This window comes from Convolutriloba macropyga, chromosome 3 (assembly GCF_964194025.1).
Source record: "Convolutriloba macropyga chromosome 3, txConMacr16.3, whole genome shotgun sequence".
Lineage (NCBI taxonomy): Eukaryota > Metazoa > Xenacoelomorpha > Acoela > Convolutidae > Convolutriloba > Convolutriloba macropyga.
In genome coordinates, this window is record NC_134470.1 from 82,814,208 (window position 1) to 82,828,042 (window position 13,835).

A 13,835-nucleotide genomic window follows, 5' to 3' on the forward strand; every position below is an offset into this window, starting at 1 on the left:
TTTGAACCTAACATTAATCAAAATAAAGATGAATAACTAAGACACAAAACCACCTTTTTTCTAGGACAGTTACACAGAATAATTTTCAAGTCTCACAAGGGCAACACTGCAGTGGGTCAGCAATTTTTTTATAGGTATGCTTAAATTAGAAGGCTATCAGACCCCTATGGTTGAGAATAGACAACAGGGACGTAGAGGTTGATGTTAGTTTCTTGTGAGTGATCAATTTCTTGTTGAAACACTCAATTTCGATAGTGATACAAAGCGTTTGAGATGATAGGGATAACAATTTCTAACAAGAACTCGATTAGTAAATTTTTACAAACCACCTGCAAATCGTGCAACCTGTTTTCTGGACGAATTTGAATATCTTTTGGATTATGTGTCGAGGAGCAATGTGCCCAATTTTTTCTGCGGGACTTCAACATTGATGTCTTGAAATGAAACAGCATTACTTCTCAATACATTTCTCAACTTCATGGTTTTGGATATACAATTACCAATTCACTACCAACCGGTGTATCAGTCTTATCAGAGACTTGTTTAGATCACGTAATTAGCCAAGCATACCAAAACACATATACAACAAAAACATCTCTTACTGATCATTTTGGACTGCTTGTCCAGATAGATTTTCAAATAACCATTATACCTAGTGAAGATCAACTCAGAAGAAACAAAATGAGTTTTTTAAAAAATGGCTTATTAAAACACCTGAAAACAGAAAAAGTTTTGTGAAAAAAAGAAATAACGTAAGTGATCTCATTCATAATGAAAAAAGAAAGTTCTTTGATAGATTTGATAAAAAAGACCTCAAAGCGTACCAATCATTCTGTAATATGAAAAAATTTTTCCAATCGAGGCAGAAACATTAAATCAATTTTTTTTTTCAAATTTAGGTAAAAATCTTGCTAAAAATTTGGATGACTCTTCGAGTAATAGCCTTAAAATTGTTTGCAATGATATTTTTTTCTTTTCCGCAAGTATAAAAGAAATAGAAAAAATAATGAAAAGCTTAAAAAACAAAAAGTACTCTGGTCATGATGGAATAAGTAATAAAGTCAACAAACTTACAATTCCAGTAATTTGCGAGCCCTGAACTAAAATCTTCAATGATTGTTTGAAGGTGAGTTATTTTCCCGATTCCTTGAAAATTGCTAAAATAATTGCTTTGCACAAAACCGAAAGTAAAATTGACGCAAATTATTATCGACCAATATGTCGTTTGAGCAAATTTCATAAAATTTTTGAGAACCTGATACACAAAAATGTCTTGTTTTCTGTTCAAACACAAAATACTTTCCAAATCTCAATACGGATTTCAGCCAAACAAATTATGCATTGATGCACTTATTGATTTATTTTACTTTATGAGAACGTCAATAGATGCGAAACTACCTGGTTCAGCTCTTTTTGTTGATTTAAAAAGCATTTGATACTATAAGCCATAATAAACTTTTCTACAAACTTGAATGTTACGGGCTTTGAGGTAAATTTCTCCAGTTATTGATAAACTATTTTACTAACCGATACCAATAGGTTGAAAATAATCCACGAAACATATCAACTAGAACGAAAATTAGTTACGGCGTTCCCCAGGGCTCTGTTTTGGGCCCACTTTTTTCTTATGTACATAAATGACCTCCCTAGTTGTCCTAAGAACTCAAAAGTAGTCTGTTTTGCCAACAATACTACTGTAACTAATGCATTCAATAATGGCTACAGAAGTTTTGATGATGATATTCGATTACTATCAAATTGGTTTACAGACAATCATTTGACTGTGAATCCTGAAAAGTGCTGCCATGTGGTATTACTTGTGTCGCGGATCGCTACCTGAGAGATACTTCTCTGTTGATCTTGTTTCCTCAAAGACAATTGAAAATACTCGTAATAAGGCTGTCTTTTAGTGCTCATTCGCTGGCGACATTTTCTGATTGTCTAGATCAAAATAAAAATCGTATAATTAATTGTTATAATTATTTCTTTAGCTTTTCTCATGGGCATCGAGAATAGATGCTGCTTCTCTTGCCAAGTAAAAGCTGCGAACAAATTGGCAAGCGTTTGAAGCTTGATTACCACAGTCTAAACCAGGAATTATTAGAAGACCGTCCTCGACCGATGAAAGTCATGAAACGAGTGTTCTGGATAGATTTTTGCTATTCAAAGAATTTGTGTGGACTTTGCGTGATGTTCTCGGCTTGGTCTGGAACCAAAACATTAGACAATAAAATTTGTCCTGGAATTTTGCTGGACTATAAAACATGTCCTGGAAATCGGTTATACAAAACTGTCTTCAAGTTACGCTCGCAACCGTTGAAATGTCTTGTTTTTCATGCAGTGAAGTTGGTTAACAATTGGGCGAGGATTGAGAAGGCCACGAGATGGATCCAGGATGTTGACGGTTTTTAGTTTGACTCATTTTTGTCTGTAAAAAGAATTTGACTGGACTTCTATAAGGGTCCCTATCCGTGTTGTTTAAATCAATTGTAGCAGTAGAAATACTGGATGTACTCCTTCAACCAATCAGAGACTGAGAAGACACTATTCTCTGATATAAAGCGCATGCTTCACTAACTCTAGTCAGCCTGTTAGTTTAGATACACCATGTGTATACACTTGACTCCGGTGCTATACTGCGTTACTATCGTATTAATAGAAGTTTATCTTCTGTGTCTTAGAGAGTCGGTTAGTCTTAGAGATATAGGTAAGCCTACTTCACGCGCAGAAATAAGTAGCCCCAGCTCTTTGTACTTTAAGGCTGTAAAAGGAGCCAACTTTGGGTCTGCCGTAAAATATTCAATCCCACCCAATCCCACCCATAAGTTCCAGCTCCAGACTAGGATATTGTTTTCAAAAACGTGTTCCCCTCAGCGTTCTTTGAACTTTCTTCAATCATCGGTTGTCTGTCAACACTTGTTAAAATTGGAGTCAACAGGAAAATTGCGACAAAAAAGACAAAGTTTATTCCATATGCGTTGAATCTGTATTGTTCTCAAAGTTGCTTGCTGTTTTGGTGGTTTTGAATTGAAGTACAGCAGGTAAATTGGAACTTAATGCAACAATGGTCGTTTTGATTTTTGTCAACATTTAGATAAACTATTTGTCAAGCAACAATTTTTGTGGAGTGATACAAAAGCAATTCCAATCAAAATTCCTTGAAAAATTGAATCAATTCTTTAACTGGTTTTTTCTCGAGTAAAAGTTGAAGTTTAAAGTTTCCACTTTTAGCTCTTCTGAGTTTTTCTCATTTCAAAAAATTTTTACGTACATATACATGGGACAATTTATTTTAATGAGTGTCCCAAGAAAAAGGCACAAATATTGTACTAAAAACGAATGAAACAGATTAAAAGGAGCTCAGTAACATTGCAAACGTTGAAAAACATTTAAAAATCGGAAAAAATGATGGGATTGGAAAGGAAGCGCATCTATGAATATTAGTCTAGTTAGAAGGTTCGCTTATATGTGTGAAAAATTTTACCTATGAAAGTTACTCCTTTTTTTTTAAATTATTAAATTAGGGAGACAAATGGGAGCGATGCTCACGTTTTATATCAAAACCGTATGATAATTGATAATAAACGATAAAAATAAAAAACGAACCAAACACAAAGAGGCTATTTCTCGTTATTTCGATGCATAATTTTATCTCACAAGTCATGTTTCCTGAACTAAATTGTACAATTACACTTTTCTGTCTTCAATGAAAAAAACTTACTTGTCATTTCTGATATTGTGCTTCTTAACACAGCACCAGAGATTAAACGCTTTGCGCAGCCAAAAAGTGTCAAGCTTGCTTGTTTAGTTCCAACCGCTTAAAGTTTTTTTTTAGTATCAAATTTGCTCGAGACTGAACTTTCACATGTTCTCCAATAGGATTTCTTAGAATGTTTCATGACTCCCAGCAATTTTTTCCATCCAATTTGCAAATAGCAAGGCCTCATTTGTTTTTTTCAGTTGATCAGTCCGTAGCTAAATTATCCATACTTTTTTACTGTTTCAGAAGCTATTGGGAGCCCTATTTATCTGTTCACAAAACGAGTGGAAAGAGTCCTCTGTCTTTATTCGATCTATTTGTGGGACAATGGAGTTTCTTGTGGTGTAAATGGCACATTGATAACCGCTCGATTGTCTCATATCAATCAAAAAAATTACTGGGGACTGCCTCAAACCCTAACAGACAGAATATCGCAACATGTAAGTGTAACTATAAAATAATATTGAAAAAAATTTTGATCTTTCTCGCAGAAGATCATGATGTGAAAACCAAAACAAGATTGAGGAGTAGCAACGAATAAAAAAACGTATTCTCGAAGAGATTTTAACAATTGTTCCACGTTGCTCCATGTCAAAATAAGTATGATGCTTTTACTGTACTGCAGAACTTGAATTCACCCCATGTGACAATGGCAGCAGTTCCAGTCCTCATAGAGTGGGAAAAAAACTGCTTAGATGATCTACCTATCTGGCGAACGAATTACTGCAAAAATACGTAAAATCGACGGTAATTACCGTTTCCAGAGTGAAACGCGCAAAAAATGTGTAAAATTTTGTGGCGGATGGACCGGAATCGTGGGGATGTAAGATAATAATTTTGAATTAGCACTTATCGTACATTTTTTAAGCACGTTCATGAAAAATTATGCGAGAAAAGCAGTCTCCAAAAATTCAAGATCAGTGCTAAAATTTCCAAAAAGATGAACTTTAAAGATCGAGTGAATATTTTTTCATTTTAATTAAGATGAGGCTGTTTTGGATAAAAACGACAGCTTTGAAAAAAATGGTGCTATAGTAAAAAAAGCAACTGGACATTTTAACAGTTTTTTTACAATCTTAGATTAGTTCCGATTAAAGAGAACATTAATTTAAACACAGGGATGTTTCTTTCATCGTTGACGCTTTTTTAGGGAGGAATTTATCTGAAGAAGTGATGTGTAATGAAATGGATCTGATTAATTGCACATACATCGTTTCTACAACAAAATTCAGTAATTAGTTATCATGATGAAAGAAATGATTGTTCCGACCCACTTTAGTGGGGGAGGAATTATATACTCAACTGTTTTTTTATTCAGACAATATTGACAGATCGAGGCTTAAAATTTTGTGAACGTTAGACGTAATTCAGCTGTTTTCATTCACATCTTTGACCCAGTTGTCAATTTTGCTAATCTATGTTAAAATTGTTAACTGTGGTTCGATTGATTTCATCTCTAAAGATAGAATAGGGCTGCTGAATTGTTCCATTCGATTTTTTTTTTGGCTAAAATTTATATTATATATTTTCAAAGTTCAGAGTGTTTTTGTCAAAAGTGAGACCAATATTGCTTTTTAAGACCGCTCGCTTTAAAATTGATTGAATTAGACACTCTAAAATAACGGCCATATTCTTCTCAAGCTCGAAAAAAAGCAAGTTGTACTCCAGCTGGCTTTAGGAATTTTCTGGAAATAAAATTTTGTCAGTCTTGGCAAAATTAATAAAATTGACCTATTTCGTAACCATTTAAGCGTTTTTTTGACGCACACTAACATCTGGGCTAATATCTTGTCAGTAAAATTAGTTTAATTAATTTTTAAGTTATTTTTATAGGTAAAATACTGACAAGCATTTCAAATTTGGACTCAATAAATGACAGATAACAATTACAATAAACGAGGCCTAACGAGATGATTCTATGGTTTCAGAGATAAGCTCATGGTTTTCATGACTCTGGCCAATTGTTTTCGGAAAAACCTTATAGACTCCTGGAGTTTATGAACTTTATTAAGTTTTGTTTTTGTTTGTTATACAATTTGTAGCCCAATGACTTAGTGTCCGCAATCAAATATCCTGTCAGCTTTTTGGGAGGTATAAATAGACCTAAACACTTCTCTCAAAGTCGAGCGAAATCTCGTTAAAAAGAGGCGGAAACTGAGTTCCTGTGAATTATAAAGCAATGTCAGTAACGTTTTTATATTCAACTAAGGGTTTCTTTGTTTTGAAACTACGAGTTTTCATTTTTTTTCACTTTTGAGCAATATTGCATATTCTATGAGTTTATTTTGTATCCTCGTCGAATTTAACAATACTCTTCAGATCATTTAAGGAAAACATAGTCTGGAAATTGTACAGCGTTAGAAAAAGGCATATCTGGGTATCTTCACTATTTTTGTTGAATAATTTATGCTTTTTGGGCTGAGACACAGTTATCTCTTCAAAATGTGTGGATTTTTTGTTTTTGCCTGTGTTTGTCTTTCTTTTGGTTGTTTTACGCTATATACCTGATAATGATATGTTTGATCTGTTTCCCCAGGTCATATAACTCAACCTAGTTAAAGATTTCACTCAACTGGAGGAGTTATAAACTCAACTGCTTTTTTTGTTCAGACAATATTGACCGATCGATATAATCATCGTAGAGAGTTGTGATTAGTATCATTAGAAAGCCGCTCCAGCGTAGAATGTGGAATTAAAAAGGTTTTTTAATTATCGTTTTTATAGGGAGTTATCGAGACTTTAAATTTTGTGAATATTAGACGTAATTCAGCTGTTTTCATTCACATTTTCGATAATTTTGACCCAATTGTCGTCAATGTTAAAATTTCTAACTGTAGATCGATTGATTTCATCTCTAAAGATAGAGTAGGGTTGCTGAATTGTTAGATTCGAGTTTTGTTTGCTAATATTTATGCTAAATGTTTCAAAATTCAGACTGTTTTTGTCAAAAATGAGACTAATATTGCTTTTTTAGCCCACTTGCTTTAAATGTCCTTGAAGTAGGCACCCTAAAACAACGGCCATAGTCTTCGCAAGCTCGAAAAAAAAGCAAGTTGTACTCCAACTGGCTTTAGGTGTCTTCGGAAATTAAAATTGTTTTAGTGTTGCCAAAATTAATAAAATTCACCTATTTCGCTACCATTTGAGCGTTTTTTTGACGCACACTAATATCTGGTCTACCTATATTTTTTAGGTAAAATATGTGACAACAATTTCAAATCTGGACTCAATAAATGACAGATAAAAATTACAGTAAACGAGCCCTAACGAGATGATTCTATGGTTTCAGAGATAAGCTCATGGTGTTCATGACTCTGACCAATTGTTTTCGAAAAAACCTTATAGACTCCTGGAGTTTATGAATTTTATGGAGTTTCGCTTTTGTTTGATATACAATTTGTAGTCCAATGTCTTAGTGTCCCCAATCAGATATCCGGTCAGTTTTTTGGGAGGTATAAATAAACCTAAACACCTTTTCCGGTTGTTACCTAATGTCTGTTATGACTTTGAACACATTTGCTATAAGAAAAATATTGGTGAATTTTTGAACTTTTCCACTATTTTATCTTAATTCTCTCAAATTTGGGTAAAGTCTCGGTAAAAACAGGCAAAAACTGAGTTTCTGTGATTTATAAAATAATGTCAGTGTCTTTTTTTAGATTCAACTAAGGGTTTCTTTGTTTTGAAAACACGCGTTTTCATTTGTTTTAACTTTTGATCAATATCGCGTATTTTATGAGTTCATTTTGTTTTTTTTTGTTTCCTTGTCGAACTATAGCAAAATTGTCCAAACCAATTAAGGAAAACATAGTCTGGAATTTGCAGAGCGTTATGAAAAGGCATATCTGGATATGTTTACTATTTTTGTTGAATAATTTATGCTATTTGGGCTAGACACATTTATCTCGCGAAAGTGTATGGATTCTTTGTTTTTGGCTGTGTTTGTCATTCTTTTGTTTGTTTTAAGCCAAATACATGAAAACGATAGGTCTAACTTGTTTCCCCAGGTCTTATAACTCAACCTTGTTAAAGATTTCACTCAACTGGGGGAATTATAAACTCTACTGCTTTTTTTTGCTCAGACAATTTTGACCGATCGATATAATCATCGTCGAGAATCGTGATTTGTATCAATAGAAAACCCCTCCAGAATGCTAATCGTTTCAAAATTCAGACTGCTTTTGTCAAAATTGAGACCGATTTTTCTTTTTTCGCCTACGCGCTTTAAATGTCCTTGAAGTAGACACCCTAAAACAACGGCCATATTCTTCGGAAGCTAAAAAAAAGCAAGTTGTACTCCAGTTGGCTTTAGGTGTGTTCAAGAATTAAAATTTTGTCAGCTTTGGCTAAATTAAAAAAATGATCTATTTCGCAACCATTTGAGCGTCTTTTTGACGCACATTAACCTCTGGGTTGATCTTGACCTCAGATTTTAATGGTGCGCAGCCTTTTTTTTCCAAAAAAATTCTGCTCTGCAAATTTTTTAGTTCAGATACTGACAAGAATTTCAACTCAGGACTCGATTAATGACAGATAATAATTACAATAAACGAGGCCTAACGAAATTATATTATGGTTTCAGAGTTAAGCTCATGGTTTTAATGACTCTGACCAGTTTTTTTCGTATAAATTTTATAGACTCCTGGAATTTATGAATTTCAAGGGGTTTTGCTTTCGTTTGTTATACAATTTTTAGCCCAAAGACCTAGTGTCACCAATCAAAAATCCAGTCAGCTTTCTAGGAGGTCTAAACAACTTTTTCCGGTTGTTACCTAATGTCTGTTATGACTTTGAACACATTTGCTTTAAGAAAAATATCGGTGAATTTTTGAACGTTGCCACTATTTTAACTCAATTCTCTCAAATTTGGGCAAAGTCTCGGTAAAAGCAGGCGGAAAATGATTTCCTGTTATTTATATAATAATGTTAATAACGTTTTTATATTCAACTAAGTGTTTCTTTGTTTTGAAACTGCGAGTTTTCATTTTTTTTTCACTTTAGAGCAATATTGCATATTTTATGAGTTCATTTTGTATCCTTGTCGAATTTAACAATACTGTTCAGATCATTTAAAGAAAACATAGTCTGGAAATTTTACAGCGTTAGAAAAAGGCATATCTGGATGTGTTCATAATTTTTGTTGAATAATTTTTGCTGTTTGGGCTGAGACACAGTTATCTCTTCAAAATGTATGGATTTTTTGTTTTTGCATGTGTTTGTCTTTCTTTTGGTTGTTTTACGCTATATACCTGATAATGATATGTCTGAATTGTTTCCCCAGGACGTATAACTCAACCAAATTAAAGATTTCTGTTTATAGTTTTGTTTTAAGTACTTTCAATTTAACTTAATAAAACATTTTTTAACTGTCTCTTTTTGCTTTCCTTTTCGTCACCATATAACGCAATCTCGCTAACTAAAGGCCTCAAATATTTTTGTTGAATGAAGCATTTTCGTGCTTGGTTATACATTGTGACTGATTGCTTTGATCATTTAGTCTCGTAGAGTTTTTCGAAATTTCTATACTGTTCAGTATTTGGTTTTATTTTTGTTGTCGTATCTAAGGAGTCTTCTATAAAGAAGACTCGTTGATGTTAAGATTATTATCAAGTGATCATTTACAGTTCAAGCAGGGAACATCTTATAATTATTGTTTTGAACAGTGTGATGTCGTAAAATTGTCTCAAGTTTAAGCTTCGTTATGTAATTGTTGCTATTGTGTCGGTCGTGATTTATTCTCTGTATTAACAGACTCAATTGGTTAACTGAGATTTTGCAACCTAATTCATTGCTTTTTGCTGAAATGCTAAGTCTGTGATGACTTTTTGTAAAAATTGGTTATCAAAAACATATTTGGGTTTCTGATCTTTGTCATTTTTCAATTAGTATTTGGTCAATTCTTAGCTCATTAGCACAGTTCACAACCCGTTTCCAGTGAGCTATATTTTAATCTTTATAACAATTTTAGCTTCAATTTTTGGCTTCTCTGCCTTTCTACTACTACTATGAGATTTTATTAAGTGTTTGTGATCTTTATATATTTGTACGTTTCAAACGATTTTTGGTTTCTTTGTAAATTATAACAATAATCGTTGATCCCATTGGCTTTGAAATTTTGCGCAATTGAACATTGCACAATTTCATGTCTAAATTCCTTCCAATGGAGATGCGAATGAACATTTGATTGTTTTCAATTGATATCTAGCGACATTCATAACCGTGAAAATAATTGTTTTCAAAAATAGAAACTAATTTTTGAACTTCCTTGCTCTCTTTTGTCGAACTGTTAATCAGTATCATTATGGACTGCTCCCACATCTCTCTTAATCGAGTATAGATGATTGTATATTGTTTAGAATTTTTCTGATGCAAGTTTGATTTTACAATATTTTTATTATAGACATAGAGTTTTGGTCGTAAATAAGGTTTTTTGTTTGATTTTTAGTTGCTCGTGAAGGAAGTTCTTACCAATCGAAAACAAGTTGCTTTTTATGCAAATTATTCAATGGACCATTTTCGAGTTTTTCTTCTAGAACATTCTTAATGACTTTTACACGCTTTAGTTCTTCATTTTTGTTTGATTTCCTTTGCTCCCACTCCGAAGGAAAGCTTGTTGCTAAATTAAGTTGAATTTGTTTGTAGCACATCAATGACAAAAGATTGATGAAAAGGTGGTAGTTCATGTGATTGGGGATCGGGAGGTCGAAGTTTTTTATCCCGGTGTGTTCAACAAATTTTGTGGCTGCCTATCGTTCGAGAGCCACCCTTCCTAGATGAGTTGGTTTATGTTTATTATTGTCCGTTTTAGTAGTACTAGTATTAAGAACTGTCATCGGCCCTCAAGTTGGGCACTATTGTATTCCATTAGTTGTTTATTGAAAAACGATTATTGTTATTTTGTGTTTTTTTCTTTTTGAATGTGTTGTCCTTCTTTTTGTTCATATACCTGATAACGATAGGTTTGAAGTATTTCTCCAGGACATATAACTGAACTTAGTTCAAGATTTCAGTTTATAGCTGTTTTTTTAAAGACGTTCAAATTAAATTTAAAAAAGTTTTTTTTTCAAATGTCACTTTTCGCTTTACATTTTGTCACCTGTAACGCAATCTCACTAACTAAAAGTCTCAATTAATTTTGTTGATTGAAAATTTTTCGTGCTTGATTATACATTGTGACCGCTTCGATCATTTAGTCCCGCAAAAAGTTGTCGAAATTTCAGTAGTGTCCGGTTTTTTGGTTTTTTTTCTGTTTTCTTTTCTACGTAGTCCTTTTATTAGAAAGACTCGTTGATGTTAAGATGAGAAGAACATGATCATTTACAGTTTTTACAGGGAACATCTTATAATTATATTGCCTTTACCAATGTGATGTCGTAAAATAGTTTCAAGTTTTAGCTTCTCTATGTGTTTTGTTGTTATTGTTTGGGGTCTTGATTTTGTCGTATTATTAGCAGACCCAATTGATTTCTTGACGTGTTGCAACCTAATTCGTTGCTTTTAGTTCTGTTATGCCTTTTGAAAAAATTTGTTTCCAAAAACATATTTGGTCTTTTGAGCTTCAAAGTTTTTCAAATAGTTTTTTGGTAGAACTTTAGCTCAGCCTCTGTAACCACAGGTTGCAACTTGTTTCCAATGAGCTATAATTCAATCTTCATAACAAATTTGGACTTCCGGTTTCTTTTTAAATTATATCAATAATGGTTGATCCCATTGGCTTTGAAATTTTGCGCAATTGAACATTCAAAATAGACATTTGCTTCCAATGTATATATGAATGAACATTTTATTGATTTCAGTTGATATATAACAACATTCATAACTGTGAAATTAATTGTTTTTAAGAAAAGAAACTTATTTTGAACTTCTTTGCTCTTTGCACTTTTTTGTCGAACTGTTAATCAGTCGCATTATGGACTGGTCCCATATCTTTTCTAAGGTTTTTGAGCTTCTTCATTTTCCAAATTTTTTTTTGGTCAATTTGTAGCTCAGTTTCTGTAAGCACAGGTCACAATCCAGTGTGCTATAATTTAATTTTCATAACAGTTTTAGCTTCAAACATCTCTTTCTCTGCGTTGCTACTACTGTTACTTCCAGATTTCATAAAATGTGAGTGATTTTTATATATTTGTACATTACAAACTATTTTTGGTTTCTTTTTAAATTATAACAATAATCGTTGACCATTGGTTTTGAAATTTTGCCCAATTGAGGATTGCACAGTGACATGTCTCAATTGCTTCCACTGGAGATACGAGTGATTTTTTTATTGATTTCAGTTGATATCTAACGTTATAACTGTGAAATTAATTGTTTTCAAAAGTAAAAACTTCATTTTGAACTTCTCTGCTCTTTTTTATTGAACTATTAATCAGACGCATTACGGACTGGTCCCACATCTCTTCTGATGAGGTATTGTTGAATGTATATTGTTGAGAATTTTTCTGATGCCAGTTTGATTTTATTATTTTTATAAAATTTTATACATCGAGTTTTGGTCTAAAATAATTCTTGTTGTTTGATTTTTAATTGCTCGTGAACGAACTTCATGGCAAATATTGTAAACGTGTTTGTTTTTCCCAAATTATTCACTGGAACATTTTGCTCTTTTCTTCTAGAACATTCTTTGACTTCTTTTTCACGCTTTCGTTTTTCATTTTTGATTGATCTCTTTTGCTCCCGCTCCGACCGAAAGTTTGTTGCTGATTTAAATTGAATTTGTTTAAAGAACATCAATGATAAATGAATGATGGCAAATGTAGTAGGATATGTGATTGGGGATCGGGAGGTCAATGGTTCTTATCCCGGTGTGTTCAACAAATTTTGTGGCTGCCTTTCGTGCGAGAGCCACTCTTCATAGATTAGTCGGTTTATGTTTATTATTGTCCGTTTTAGTAGTACTAGTATTAACAACTTTCATCGGCCCTCTAGTTGGGCACTATTATATTCCATTAGTTGTTTATTGAATAATAAGTATGTTTTTGTGGTTTTCTCCATTTGCCTGTGTTTTTTTTTGCTGTTTTACGCCATATACTTGATAACGATAGGTTTGATTTATTTCTCCAGGACTTATAACTAAACTTAGTTCAAGATTTCAGTTTATAGCTGTTTTTTAAAAGACTTTCAAATTAAGTTTAAAAAAAGCTTTTTTCAACTGTCACTTTTCGCTTTAATTTTTTTCATCTGTAACCCAGTCTCACTAACTGAAAGCCTCAATTAATTTTGTTGATTGAAAACTTTTCGTGCTTGGTTATACATTGTGAATGATTGCTTCGATCATTTGGTCCCGTAAAAGTTCTCGAAACTTCAGTAGTGTCCCATTTTGGGTATCTTTCTGTTTTCTTTTCTACGTAGTCTTTTTTAAGGAAGACTCGTTAATGTTATGATGAGAATAACATGATAATTTACAGTTTTTAAAGGGAACATCTTAAAATTATATTGCCTTTACCAATGTGATGTTGTAAAATAGTTTCAAGTTTTAGCTTCTTTATGTATTTGTTGTTATTTTGTGGCGTCGTGATTTTGTCGTATTATTAACACACCCAATTGGCTTCGCGAGGTGTTGCAACCTAATTCATTGCTTTTAGTTGAAATAAGTCTGTTATGCCTTTTGAAAAAAATTGTTTTCGAAAATATAATTGGGTTTGTGAGCTTCAAAGTTTTTCAAATAGTTTTTGGTAGAATTTTAGCTCAATCTCTGTAACCACAGGTTGCAACTTGTTTGCAATGAGCTATAATTCAATCTTCATACCAAATTTGGACTTTCGGTTTCTTTTTAAATTATATCAATAATTGTTGATCCCATTGGCTTTGAAATTTTGCGCAATTGAACATTCAATAAAGACATTTGCTTCTAATGTATATATGAATGAACATTTTATTGATTTCAGTTGATATATAACAACATTCAAAACTGTGAATTTAATCGTTTTTAAAAAAGAAATTTTTATTGAACTTTTTTGCACTTTAATCTTTTTTGTCGAACTGTTAATCAGTCGCATTATGGACTGGTCCCATGTCTTTTCTAAGGATTTTGAGCTTCTTCATTTTCCAAATAGTTTTTTGGTCAATTTGTAAC